The sequence below is a fragment of the Phyllobates terribilis genome, unplaced genomic scaffold (assembly GCF_046119375.1).
Source record: "Phyllobates terribilis strain yellow unplaced genomic scaffold, ASM4611937v1 Scaffold_593__1_contigs__length_1005967, whole genome shotgun sequence".
NCBI lineage: Eukaryota > Metazoa > Chordata > Amphibia > Anura > Dendrobatidae > Phyllobates > Phyllobates terribilis.
In genome coordinates this window covers 519,420-533,884 of record NW_027363353.1, presented here as the reverse complement: position 1 = coordinate 533,884, position 14,465 = coordinate 519,420, and positions in this window count along the sequence as shown.

The window sequence follows — 14,465 nt, the reverse complement described above, 5'->3', positions numbered from 1 at the left end:
AGACAACTGCTTAACAGACAATGCCATACACCAAAGACAACTGCTTAACAGACAATGCCATACACCAAAGACAACTGCTTAACAGGCAATGCCATACACCAAAGACAACTGCTTAACAGACAATGCCATACACCAAAGACAACTGCTTAACAGGCAATGCCATAAACTAAAGACAACTGCTTAGCAGACAATGCCATACACCAAAGACAACTGCTTAACAGACAATGCCATACACTAAAGACAACTGCTTAACAGGCAATGCCATAAACCAAAGACAACTGCTTAACAGGCAATGCCATACACCAAAGACAACTGCTTAACAGACAATGCCATACACCAAAGACAACTGCTTAACAGGCAATGCCATAAACTAAAGACAACTGCTTAGCAGACATTGCCATACAGCAAAGACAACTGCTTAACAGGCAATGCCATACACCAAAGACAACTGCTTAACAGACAATGCCATACACCAAAGACAACTGCTTAACAGACAATGCCATACACCAAAGACAACCGCTTAACAGGCAATGCCATAAACCAAAGACAACTGCTTAACAGACAACGCCATAAACTAAAGACAGCTGCTTAGCAGACAATGCCATACACCAAAGACAACTGCTTAACAGGCAATGCCATACACCAAAGACAACCGCTTAACAGGCAATGCCATAAACCAAAGACAGCTGCTTAACAGACAACGCCATAAACTAAAGACAACTGCTTAGCAGACAACGCCATACACCAAAGACAACTGCTTAACAGGCAATGCCATACACTAAAGACAACTGCTTAGCAGACAATGCCATACACCAAAGACAACTGCTTAACAGGCAATGCCATAAACCAAAGACAACTGCTTAACAGACAACGCCATAAACTAAAGACAGCTGCTCAGCAGACAATGCCATACACCAAAGACAACTGCTTAACAGGCAATGCCATACACCAAAGACAACTGCTTAACAGACAATGCCATACACCAAAGACAACCGCTTAACAGGCAATGCCATAAACCAAAGACAACTGCTTAACAGACAATGCCACACACCAAAGACAACTGCTTAACAGACACTGCCATACACCAAAGACAACTGTTTAACAGGTAATGCCGTAAACCAAAGACAACTGCTTAACAGGCAATGCCACACACCAAAGACAACTGCTTAACAGGCAATGCCATACACCAAAGACAACTGCTTAACAGACACTGCCATACACCAAAGACAACTGCTTAACAGACAATGCCATAAACTAAAGACAACTGCTTAGCAGACAATGCCATACACCAAAGACAACTGCTTAACAGACAATGCCATACACCAAAGACAACTGCTTAACAGACAATGCCATACACCAAAGACAACTGCTTAACAGACAATGCCATACACCAAAGACAACTGCTTAACAGACACTGCCATACACCAAAGACAACTGCTTAACAGACAATGCCATACACCAAAGACAACTGCTTAACAGGCAATGCCATACACCAAAGACAACTGCTGAACGGACAATGCCATACACCAAAGACAACTGCTTAACAGGCAATGCCATACATCAAAGACAACTGCTTAACTCACAATGCGATACACCAAAGACAACTGCTTAACAGGCAATGCCATACACCAAAGACAACTGCTTAACAGACAATGCCATACACCAAAGACAACTGCTTAACAGGCAATGCCATACACCAAAGACAACTGCTTATCAGACACTGCCATACACCAAAGACAACTGCTTAACAGACAATGCCATACACCAAAGACAACTGCTTAACAGGCAATGCCATACACCAAAGACAACTGCTTAACTGGCAATGCCATACACCAAAGACAACTGCTTAACAGACACTGCCATACACCAAAGACAACTGCTTAACAGACAATGCCATACACCAAAGACAACTGCATAACAGACACTGGCATACACCAAAGACAACTACTTAACAGACAATGCCATACACCAAAGACAACTGCTTAACACTCAATGCCATACACCAAAGACAACTGCTTAACAGACAATGCCATCCACCAAAGACAACTGCTTAACAGACAATGCCATAAACCAAAGACAACTGCTTATCAGACACTGCCATACACCAAAGACAACTGCTTAATAGGCAATGCCATACACCAAAGACAACTGCTTAACAGGCAATGCCATACACCAAAGACAACTGCTTAACAGGCAATGCCATACACCAAAGACAACTGCTTATCAGACACTGCCATACACCAAAGACAACTGCTTAACAGGCAATGCCATACACCAAAGACAACTGCTTAACAGACAATGCCATCCACCAAAGACAACTGCTTAACAGGCAATGCCATAAACCAAAGACAACTGCTTATCAGACACTGCCATACACCAAAGACAACTGCTTAACAGGCAATGCCATACACCAAAGACAACTGCTTAACAGACAATGCCATACACCAAAGACAACTGCTTAACAGGCAATGCCATACACCAAAGACAACTGCTTAACAGGCAATGCCATACACCAAAGACAACTGCTTAGCAGACAATGCCATAAACTAAAGACAACTGCTTAACAGACAATGCCATACACCAAAGACAACTGCTTAACAGGCAATGCCATACACCAAAGACAACTGCTTAACAGACAATGCCATCCACCAAAGACAACTGCTTAACAGGCAATGCCATAAACCAAAGACAACTGCTTAACAGACAATGCCATCAACTTAAGACAGCTGCTTAGCAGACAATGCCATACACCAAAGACAACTGCTTAACAGGCAATGCCATACAACAAAGACAACTGCTTAACAGGCAACGCCATAAACTAAAGACAACTGCTTAGCAGACAATGCCATACACCAAAGACAACTGCTTAACAGACAATGCCATACACCAAAGACAACTGCTTAACAGACACTGCCATACACCAAAGACAACTGCTTAACAGGCAATGCCATACACCAAAGACAACTGCTTAACAGACAATGCCATACACCAAAGACAACTGCTTAACAGACACTGCCATACACCAAAGACAACTGCTTAACAGGCAATGCCATACACCAAAGACAACTGCTTAACAGACAATGCCATACACCAAAGACAACTGCTTAACAGGCAATGCCATACACCAAAGACAACTGCTTAACAGACAATGCCATACACCAAAGACAACTGCTTAACAGGCAATGCCATACACCAAAGACAACTGCTTAACAGATAATGCCATACACCAAAGACAACTGCTTAACAGACAATGCCATACACCAAAGACAACTGCTTAACAGACACTGCCATACACCAAAGACAACTGCTTAACAGGCAATGCCATACACCAAAGACAACTGCTTAACAGACAATGCCATACACCAAAGACAACTGCTTAACAGGCAATGCCATAAACTAAAGACTACTGCTTAGCAGACAATGCCATACACTAAAGACAACTGCTTAACAGGCAATGCCATAAACCAAAGACAACTGCTTAACAGACACTGCCATACACCAAAGACAACTGCTTAACAGGCAATGCCATACACCAAAGACAACTGCTTAACAGATAATGCCATACACCAAAGACAACTGCTTAACAGGCAATGCCATAAACTAAAGACTACTGCTTAGCAGACAATGCCATACACCAAAGACAACTGCTTAACAGGCAATGCCATACACCAAAGACAACTGCTTAACAGACAATGCCATACACCAAAGACAACTGCTTAACAGGCAATGCCATAAACTAAAGACAACTGCTTAGCAGACAATGCCATACACCAAAGACAACTGCTTAACAGACAATGCCATACACCAAAGACAACTGCTTAACAGACAATGCCATAAACCAAAGACAACTGCTTAACAGACAACGCCATAAACTAAAGACAGCTGCTTAGCAGACAATGCCATACACCAAAGACAACTGCTTAACAGGCAATGCCATACAACAAAGACAACTGCTTAACAGGCAACGCCATAAACTAAAGACAACTGCTTAGCAGACAATGCCATACACCAAAGACAACTGGTTAACAGGCAATGCCATACACCAAAGACAACTGCTTAACAGGCAATGACATACACCAAAGACAACTGGTTAACAGGCAATGCCATACACCAAAGACAACTGCTTAGCAGACAATGCTATCAACTAAAGACAACTGCTTAACAGACAATGCCACACACCAAAGACAACTGCTTAACAGACAATGCCATACACCAAAGACAACTGCTTAACAGGCAATGCCATACACCAAAGACAACTGCTTAACAGGCAATGCCATACACCAAAGACAACTGCTTAGCAGACAATGCCATAAACTAAAGACAACTGCTTAACAGACAATGCCATAAACCAAAGACAACTGCTTAACAGACAATGCCATACACCAAAGAAAACTGCTTAACAGACAATGCCATACACCAAAGACAACTGCTTAACAGGCAATGCCATAAACTAAAGACAACTGCTTAGCAGACAATGCCATACACCAAAGACAACTGCTTAACAGGCAATGCCATAAACCAAAGACAACTGCTTAACAGACAATGCCATAAACCAAAGACAACTGCTTAACAGACAACGCCATAAACTAAAGACAACTGCTTAGCAGACAATGCCATACACCAAAGACAACTGCTTAACAGGCAATGCCATACACCAAAGACAACTGCTTAACAGACAATGCCATACACCAAAGACAACTGCTTAACAGACAATGCCATACACCAAAGACAACTGCTTAACAGGCAATGCCATAAACTAAAGACAACTGCTTAGCAGACAATGCCATACACCAAAGACAACTGCTTAACAGGCAATGCCATAAACCAAAGACAACTGCTTAACAGACAATGCCATAAACCAAAGACAACTGCTTAACAGACAATGCCATACAACAAAGACAACTGCTTAACAGACAATTCCATACACCAAAGACAACTGCTTAACAGACAATGCCATACACCAAAGACAACTGCTTAACAGACAACGCCATAAACCAAAGACAACTGCTTAACAGACAACGCCATAAACCAAAGACAACTGCTTAACAGACAACGCTATAAACTAAAGACAACTGCTTAGCAGACAACGGCATACACCAAAGACAACTGCTTAACAGGCAATGCCATACACTAAAGACAACTGCTTAGCAGACAATGCCATACACCAAAGACAACTGCTTAACAGGTAATGCCATAAACCAAAGACAACTGCTTAACAGACAACGCCATAAACTAAAGACAGCTGCTCAGCAGACAATGCCATACACCAAAGACAACTGCTTAACAGGCAATGCCATACACCAAAGACAACTGCTTAACAGGCAATGCTATAAACTAAAGACAACTGCTTAGCAGACAATACGATACACCAAAGACAACTGCTTAACAGGCAATGCCATACACCAAAGACAACTGCTTAACAGACAATGCCATACACTAAAGACAACTGCTTAACAGGCAATGCCATACACCAAAGACAACTGCTTAACAGACACTGCCATACACCAAAGACAACTGCTTAACAGACAATGCCATAAACCAAAGACAACTGCTTAACAGACAATGCCATACACCAAAGACAACTGCTTAACAGACAATGCCATAAACCAAAGACAACTGCTTAACAGAAAATGCCATACAACAAAGACAACTGCTTAACAGGCAATGCCATACACCAAAGACAACTGCTTAACAGGCAATGCCATACACCAAAGACAACTGCTTAACAGACAATGCCATACACCAAAGACAACTGCTTAACAGGCAATGCCATACAAAAAAGACAACTGCTTAATCGACGATGCCATACACCAAAGACAAATGCTTAACAGACAATGCCATACACTAAAGACAACTGCTTAACAGACAATGCCATACACCAAAGACAACTGCTTAACAGGCAATGCCATACACCAAAGACAACTGCTTAACAGGCAATGCCATACACCAAAGACAACTGCTTAACAGGCAATGCCATACACCAAAGACAACTGCTTAACAGGCAATGCCATAAACCAAAGACAACTGCTTAACAGACAATGCCATAAACCAAAGACAACTGCTTAACAGACAACGCCATAAACTAAAGACAACTGCTTAACAGACAATGCCATAAACCAAAGACAACTGCTTAACAGACAATGCCATACACCAAAGACAACTGCTTAACAGACAATGCCATACACCAAAGACAACTGCTTAACAGACAACGCCATACACCAAAGACAACTGCTTAACAGACAATGCCATACACCAAAGACAACTGCTTAACAGACAATGCCATACACCAAAGACAACTGCTTAACAGGCAATGACATAAACTAAAGACAACTGCTTAGCAGACAATGCCATACACCAAAGACAACTGCTTAACAGGCAATGCCATAAACCAAAGACAACTGCTTAACAGACAATGCCATAAACCAAAGACAACTGCTTAACAGACAACGCCATAAACTAAAGACAACTGCTTAGCAGACAATGCCATACACCAAAGACAACTGCTTAACAGGCAATGCCATACACCAAAGACAACTGCTTAACAGACAATGCCATAAACCAAAAACAACTGCTTAACAGACAACGCCATAAACTAAAGACAACTGCTTAACAGACAATGCCATAAACCAAAGACAACTGCTTAACAGACAACGCCATAAACTAAAGACAACTGCTTAACAGACAATGCCATAAACCAAAGACAACTGCTTAACAGACAATGCCATACACCAAAGACAACTGCTTAACAGACAATGCCATACACCAAAGACAACTGCTTAACAGACAACGCCATACACCAAAGACAACTGCTTAACAGACAATGCCATACACCAAAGACAACTGCTTAACAGACAATGCCATACACCAAAGACAACTGCTTAACAGGCAATGCCATAAACTAAAGACAACTGCTTAGCAGACAATGCCATACATCAAAGACAACTGCTTAACAGGCAATGCCATAAACCAAAGACAACTGCTTAACAGACAATGCCATAAACCAAAAACAACTGCTTAACAGACAACGCCATAAACCAAAGACAACTGCTTAACAGACACTGCCATACACCAAAGACAACTGCTTAACAGACAATGCCATACACCAAAGACAACTGCTTAACAGGCAATGCCATACACCAAAGACAACTGCTTAACAGACAATGCCATACACCAAAGACAACTGCTTAACAGGCAATGCCATAAACTAAAGACAACTGCTTAGCAGACAATGCCATACACCAAAGACAACTGCTTAACAGACAATGCCATACACTAAAGACAACTGCTTAACAGGCAATGCCATAAACCAAAGACAACTGCTTAACAGACACTGCCATACACCAAAGACAACTGCTTAACAGGCAATGCCATACACCAAAGACAACTGCTTAACAGACAATGCCATACACCAAAGACAACTGCTTAACAGGCAATGCCATAAACTAAAGACAACTGCTTAGCATACAATGCCATACACCAAAGACAACTGCTTAACAGGCAATGCCATACACCAAAAACAACTGCTTAACAGACAATGCCATACACCAAAGACAACTGCTTAACAGGCAATGCATAAACTAAATACAACTGCTTAACAGACAATGCCATACACCAAAGACAACTGCTTAACAGACAATGCCATACACCAAAGACAACTGCTTAACAGGCAATGCCATACACCAAAGACAACTGCTTAACAGACAACGCCATAAACTAAAGACAGCTGATTAGCAGACAATGCCATACACCAAAGACAACTGCTTAACAGGCAATGCCATACACCAAAGACAACTGCTTAACAGGCAATGCCATACACCAAAGACAACTGCTTAACAGACAATGCCATACACCAAAGACAACTGCTTAACAGACAATGCCATACACCAAAGACAACCGCTTAACAGGCAATGCCATAAACCAAAGACAACTGCTTAACAGACAACGCCATAAACTAAAGACAGCTGCTTAGCAGACAATGCCATACACCAAAGACAACTGCTTAACAGGCAATGCCATACACCAAAGACAACCGCTTAACAGGCAATGCCATAAACCAAAGACAACTGCTTAACAGACAACGCCATAAACTAAAGACAACTGCTTAGCAGACAACGCCATACACCAAAGACAACTGCTTAACAGGCAATGCCATACACTAAAGACAACTGCTTAGCAGACAATGCCATACACCAAAGACAACTGCTTAACAGGCAATGCCATAAACCAAAGACAACTGCTTAACAGACAACGCCATAAACTAAAGATAGCTGCTCAGCAGACAATGCCATACACCAAAGACAACTGCTTAACAGACAATGCCATACACCAAAGACAACCGCTTAACAGGCAATGCCATAAACCAAAGACAACTGCTTAACAGACAATGCCATACACCAAAAACAACTGCTTAACAGGCAATGCCATACACCAAAGACAACTGCTTAACAGGCAATGCCATAAACCAAAGACAACTGCATAACAGACACTGCCATACACCAAAGACAACTACTTAACAGACAATGCCATACACCAAAGACAACTGCTTAACAGACAATGTCATACACCAAAGACAACTGCTTAACAGGCAATGCCATACACCAAAGACAACTGCTTAACAGACAATGCCATACACCAAAGACAACTGCTTAACAGGCAATGCCATACACCAAAGACAACTGCTTAACAGACAATGCCATACACCAAAGACAACCGCTTAACAGGCAATGCCATAAACCAAAGACAACTGCTTAACAGACAATGCCATACACCAAAGACAACTGCTTAACAGGCAATGCCATAAACCAAAGACAACTGCTTAACAGAAAATGCCATACACCAAAGACAACTGCTTAACAGGCAATGCCATACACCAAAGACAACCGTTTAACAGGCAATGCCGTAAACCAAAGACAACTGCTGAACAGACAATGCCATACACCAAAGACAACTGCTTAACAGGCAATGCCACACACCAAAGACAACTGCTTAACAGGCAATGCCATAAACTAAAGACAACTGCTTAGCAGACAATGCCATACACCAAAGACAACTGCTTAACAGACAATGCCATACACCAAATACAACTGCTTATCAGACACTGCCATACACCAAAGACAACTGCTTAACAGGCAATGCCATACACCAAAGACAACTGCTTAACAGACACTGCCATACACCAAAGACAACTGCTTAACAGACAATGCCATACACCAAAGACAACTGCTTATCAGACACTGCCATACACCAAAGACAACTGCTTAACAGACAATGCCATACACCAAAGACATCTGCTTAACAGACCCTGCCATACACCAAAGACAAATGTTTAACAGACCCTGCCATACACCAAAGACAACTGCTTAACAGGCAATGCCATACACCAAAGACAACTGCTTAACAGACACTGCCATACACCAAAGACAACATGTTTAACAGACAATGCCATACACCAAAGACAACTGCTTATCAGACACTGCCATACACCAAAGACAACTGCTTAACAGACAATGCCATACACCAAAGACATCTGCTTAACAGACCCTGCCATACACCAAAGACAAATGTTTAACAGACACTGCCATACACCAAAGACAACTGCTTAACAGACAATGCCATACACCAAAGACAACTGCTTAACAGACACTGCCATACACCAAAGACAACTGCTTAACAGACACTGCCATACACCAAAGACAACTGCTTAACAGACACTGCCATACACCAAAGACAACTGCTTAACAGACACTGCCATACACCAAAGACAACTGCTTAATAGGCAATGCCATACACCAAAGACAACTGCTTAACAGACAATGCCATACACCAAAGACAACTGCTTAACAGACAATGCCATACACCAAAGACAACTGCTTAACAGACACTGCCATACACCAAAGACAACTGCTTAACAGACAATGCCATACACCAAAGACAACTGCTGAACGGACAATGCCATACACCAAAGACAACTGCTTAACAGGCAATGCCATAAACCAAAGACAACTGCTTAACAGACACTGCCATACACCAAAGACAACTGCTTAACAGACAATGCCATACACCAAAGACAACTGCTTAACAGACAATGCCATATACCAAAGACAACTACTTAACAGACCCTGCCATACACCAAAGACAACTGCTTAACAGACAATGCCATACACCAAAGACAACTGCTTAACAGGCAATGCCATACACCAAAGACAACTGCTTAACTGGCAATGCCATACACCAAAGACAACTGCTTAACAGACACTGCCATACACCAAAGACAACTGCTTAACAGACAATGCCATACACCAAAGACAACTGCATAACAGACACTGCCATACACCAAAGACAACTACTTAACAGACAATGCCATACACCAAAGACAACTGCTTAACAGGCAATGCCATACACCAAAGACAACTGCTTAACAGACAATGCCATAAATTAAAGACAACTGCTTAACAGACAATGCCATACACCAAAGACAACTGCTTAACAGGCAATGCCATACACCAAAGACAACTGCTTAACAGACAATGCCATACACCAAAGACAACTGCTTAACAGACAATGCCATACACCAAAGACAACTGCTTAACAGGCAATGCCATAAACCAAAGACAACTGCTTAACAGACAACGCCATACACTAAAGACAGCTGCTTAGCAGACAATGCCATACACCAAAGACAACTGCTTAACAGGCAATGCCATACACCAAAGACAACTGCTTAACAGGCAACGCCATAAACTAAAGACAACTGCTTAGCAGACAATGCCATACACCAAAGACAACTGCTTAACAGGCAATGCCATAAACCAAAGACAACTGCTTAACAGACAACGCCATAAACTAAAGACAACTGCTTAGCAGACAATGCCATACACCAAAGACAACTGCTTAACAGGCAATGCCATACACCAAAGACAACTGCTTAACAGACAATGCCACACACCAAAGACAACTGCTTAACAGGCAATGCCATAAACTAAAGACAACTGCTTAGCAGACAATGCCATACACCAAAGACAACTGCTTAACAGGCAATGCCATAAACCAAAGACAACTGCTTAACAGACAATGCCATAAACCAAAGACAACTGCTTAACAGACAACGCCATAAACTAAAGACAACTGCTTAACAGACAATGCCATAAACCAAAGACAACTGCTTAACAGACAATGCCATACACCAAAGACAACTGCTTAACAGACAAAGCCATACACCAAAGACAACTGCTTAACAGACAATGCCATACACCAAAGACAACTGCTTAACAGACAATGCCATACACCAAAGACAACTGCTTAACAGGCAATGCCATAAACTAAAGACAACTGCTTAGCAGACAATGCCATACACCAAAGACAAATGCTTAACAGGCAATGCCATAAACCAAAGACAACTGCTTAACAGACAATGCCATAAACCAAAGACAACTGCTTAACAGACAATGCCATACAACAAAGACAACTGCTTAACAGTCAATGCCATAAACTAAAGACAACTGCTTAGCAGACAATGCCATACACCAAAGACAACTGCTTAACAGGCAATGCCATACACCAAAGACAACTGCTTAACAGACAATGCCATACACCAAAGACAACTGCTTAACAGACAATGCCATACACCAAAGACAACTGCTTAACAGGCAATGCCATAAACTAAAGACAACTGCTTAGCAGACAATGCCATAAACCAAAGACAACTGCTTAACAGGCAATGCCATAAACCAAAGACAACTGCTTAACAGACAATGCCATAAACCAAAGACAACTGCTTAACAGACAATGCCATACAACAAAGACAACTGCTTAACAGACACTGCCATACACCAAAGACAACTGCTTAACAGACAACGCCATAAACCAAAGACAACTGCTTAACAGACACTGCCATACACCAAAGAACACTGCTTAACAGGCAATGCCATAAACCAAAGACAACTGCTTAACAGACACTGCCATACACCAAAGACAACTGCTTAACAGACAATGCCATACACCAAAGACAACTGCTTAACAGACAATGCCATACACCAAAGACAACTGCTTAACAGGCAATGCCATACACCAAAGACAACTGCTTAACAGACAATGCCATACACCAAAGACAACTGCTTAACAGGCAATGCCATAAACTAAAGACAACTGCTTAGCAGACAATGCCATACACCAAAGACAACTGCTTAACAGACAATGCCATACACTAAAGACAACTGCTTAACAGGCAATGCCATAAACCAAAGACAACTGCTTAACAGGCAATGCCATACACCAAAGACAACTGCTTAACAGACAATGCCATACACCAAAGACAACTGCTTAACAGGCAATGCCATAAACTAAAGACAACTGCTTAGCAGACATTGCCATACAGCAAAGACAACTGCTTAACAGGCAATGCCATACACCAAAGACAACTGCTTAACAGACAATGCCATACACCAAAGACAACTGCTTAACAGACAATGCCATACACCAAAGACAACCGCTTAACAGGCAATGCCATAAACCAAAGACAACTGCTTAACAGACAACGCCATAAACTAAAGACAGCTGCTTAGCAGACAATGCCATACACCAAAGACAACTGCTTAACAGGCAATGCCATACACCAAAGACAACCGCTTAACAGGCAATGCCATAAACCAAAGACAGCTGCTTAACAGACAACGCCATAAACTAAAGACAACTGCTTAGCAGACAACGCCATACACCAAAGACAACTGCTTAACAGGCAATGCCATACACTAAAGACAACTGCTTAGCAGACAATGCCATACACCAAAGACAACTGCTTAACAGGCAATGCCATAAACCAAAGACAACTGCTTAACAGACAACGCCATAAACTAAAGACAGCTGCTCAGCAGACAATGCCATACACCAAAGACAACTGCTTAACAGGCAATGCCATACACCAAAGACAACTGCTTAACAGACAATGCCATACACCAAAGACAACCGCTTAACAGGCAATGCCATAAACCAAAGACAACTGCTTAACAGACAATGCCACACACCAAAGACAACTGCTTAACAGACACTGCCATACACCAAAGACAACTGTTTAACAGGTAATGCCGTAAACCAAAGACAACTGCTTAACAGGCAATGCCACACACCAAAGACAACTGCTTAACAGGCAATGCCATACACCAAAGACAACTGCTTAACAGACACTGCCATACACCAAAGACAACTGCTTAACAGACAATGCCATAAACTAAAGACAACTGCTTAGCAGACAATGCCATACACCAAAGACAACTGCTTAACAGACAATGCCATACACCAAAGACAACTGCTTAACAGACAATGCCATACACCAAAGACAACTGCTTAACAGACAATGCCATACACCAAAGACAACTGCTTAACAGACACTGCCATACACCAAAGACAACTGCTTAACAGACAATGCCATACACCAAAGACAACTGCTTAACAGGCAATGCCATACACCAAAGACAACTGCTGAACGGACAATGCCATACACCAAAGACAACTGCTTAACAGGCAATGTCATACACCAAAGACAACTGCTGAACGGACAATGCCATACACCAAAGACAACTGCTTAACAGGCAATGCCATAAACCAAAGACAACTGCTTAACAGACACTGCCATACACCAAAGACAACTGCTTAACAGACAATGCCATACACCAAAGACAACTGCTTAACAGACAATGCCATATACCAAAGACAACTACTTAACAGACCCTGCCATACACCAAAGACAACTGCTTAACAGACAATGCCATACACCAAAGACAACTGCTTAACAGGCAATGCCATACACCAAAGACAACTGCTTAACTGGCAATGCCATATACCAAAGACAACTGCTTAACAGACACTGCCATACACCAAAGACAACTGCTTAACAGACAATGCCATACACCAAAGACAACTGCTTAACAGACAATGCCATAAACTAAAGACAACTGCTTAGCAGACAATGCCATACACCAAAGACAACTGCTTAACAGACAATGCCATACACCAAAGACAACTGCTTAACAGACACTGCCATACACCAAAGACAACTGCTTAACAGGCAATGCCATACACCAAAGACAACTGCTTAACAGACAATGCCATACACCAAAGACAACTGCTTAACAGACACTGCCATACACCAAAGACAACTGCTTAACAGGCAATGCCATACACCAAAGACAACTGCTTAACAGACAATGCCATACACCAAAGACAACTGCTTAACAGGCAATGCCATACACCAAAGACAACTGCTTAACAGACAATGCCATACACCAAAGACAACTGCTTAACAGGCAATGCCATAAACTAAAGACAACTGCTTAGCAGACAATGCCATACACCAAAGACAACTGCTTAACAGACAATGCCATACACCAAAGACAACTGCTTAACAGACACTGCCATACACCAAAGACAACTGCTTAACAGGCAATGCCATACACCAAAGACAACTGCTTAAC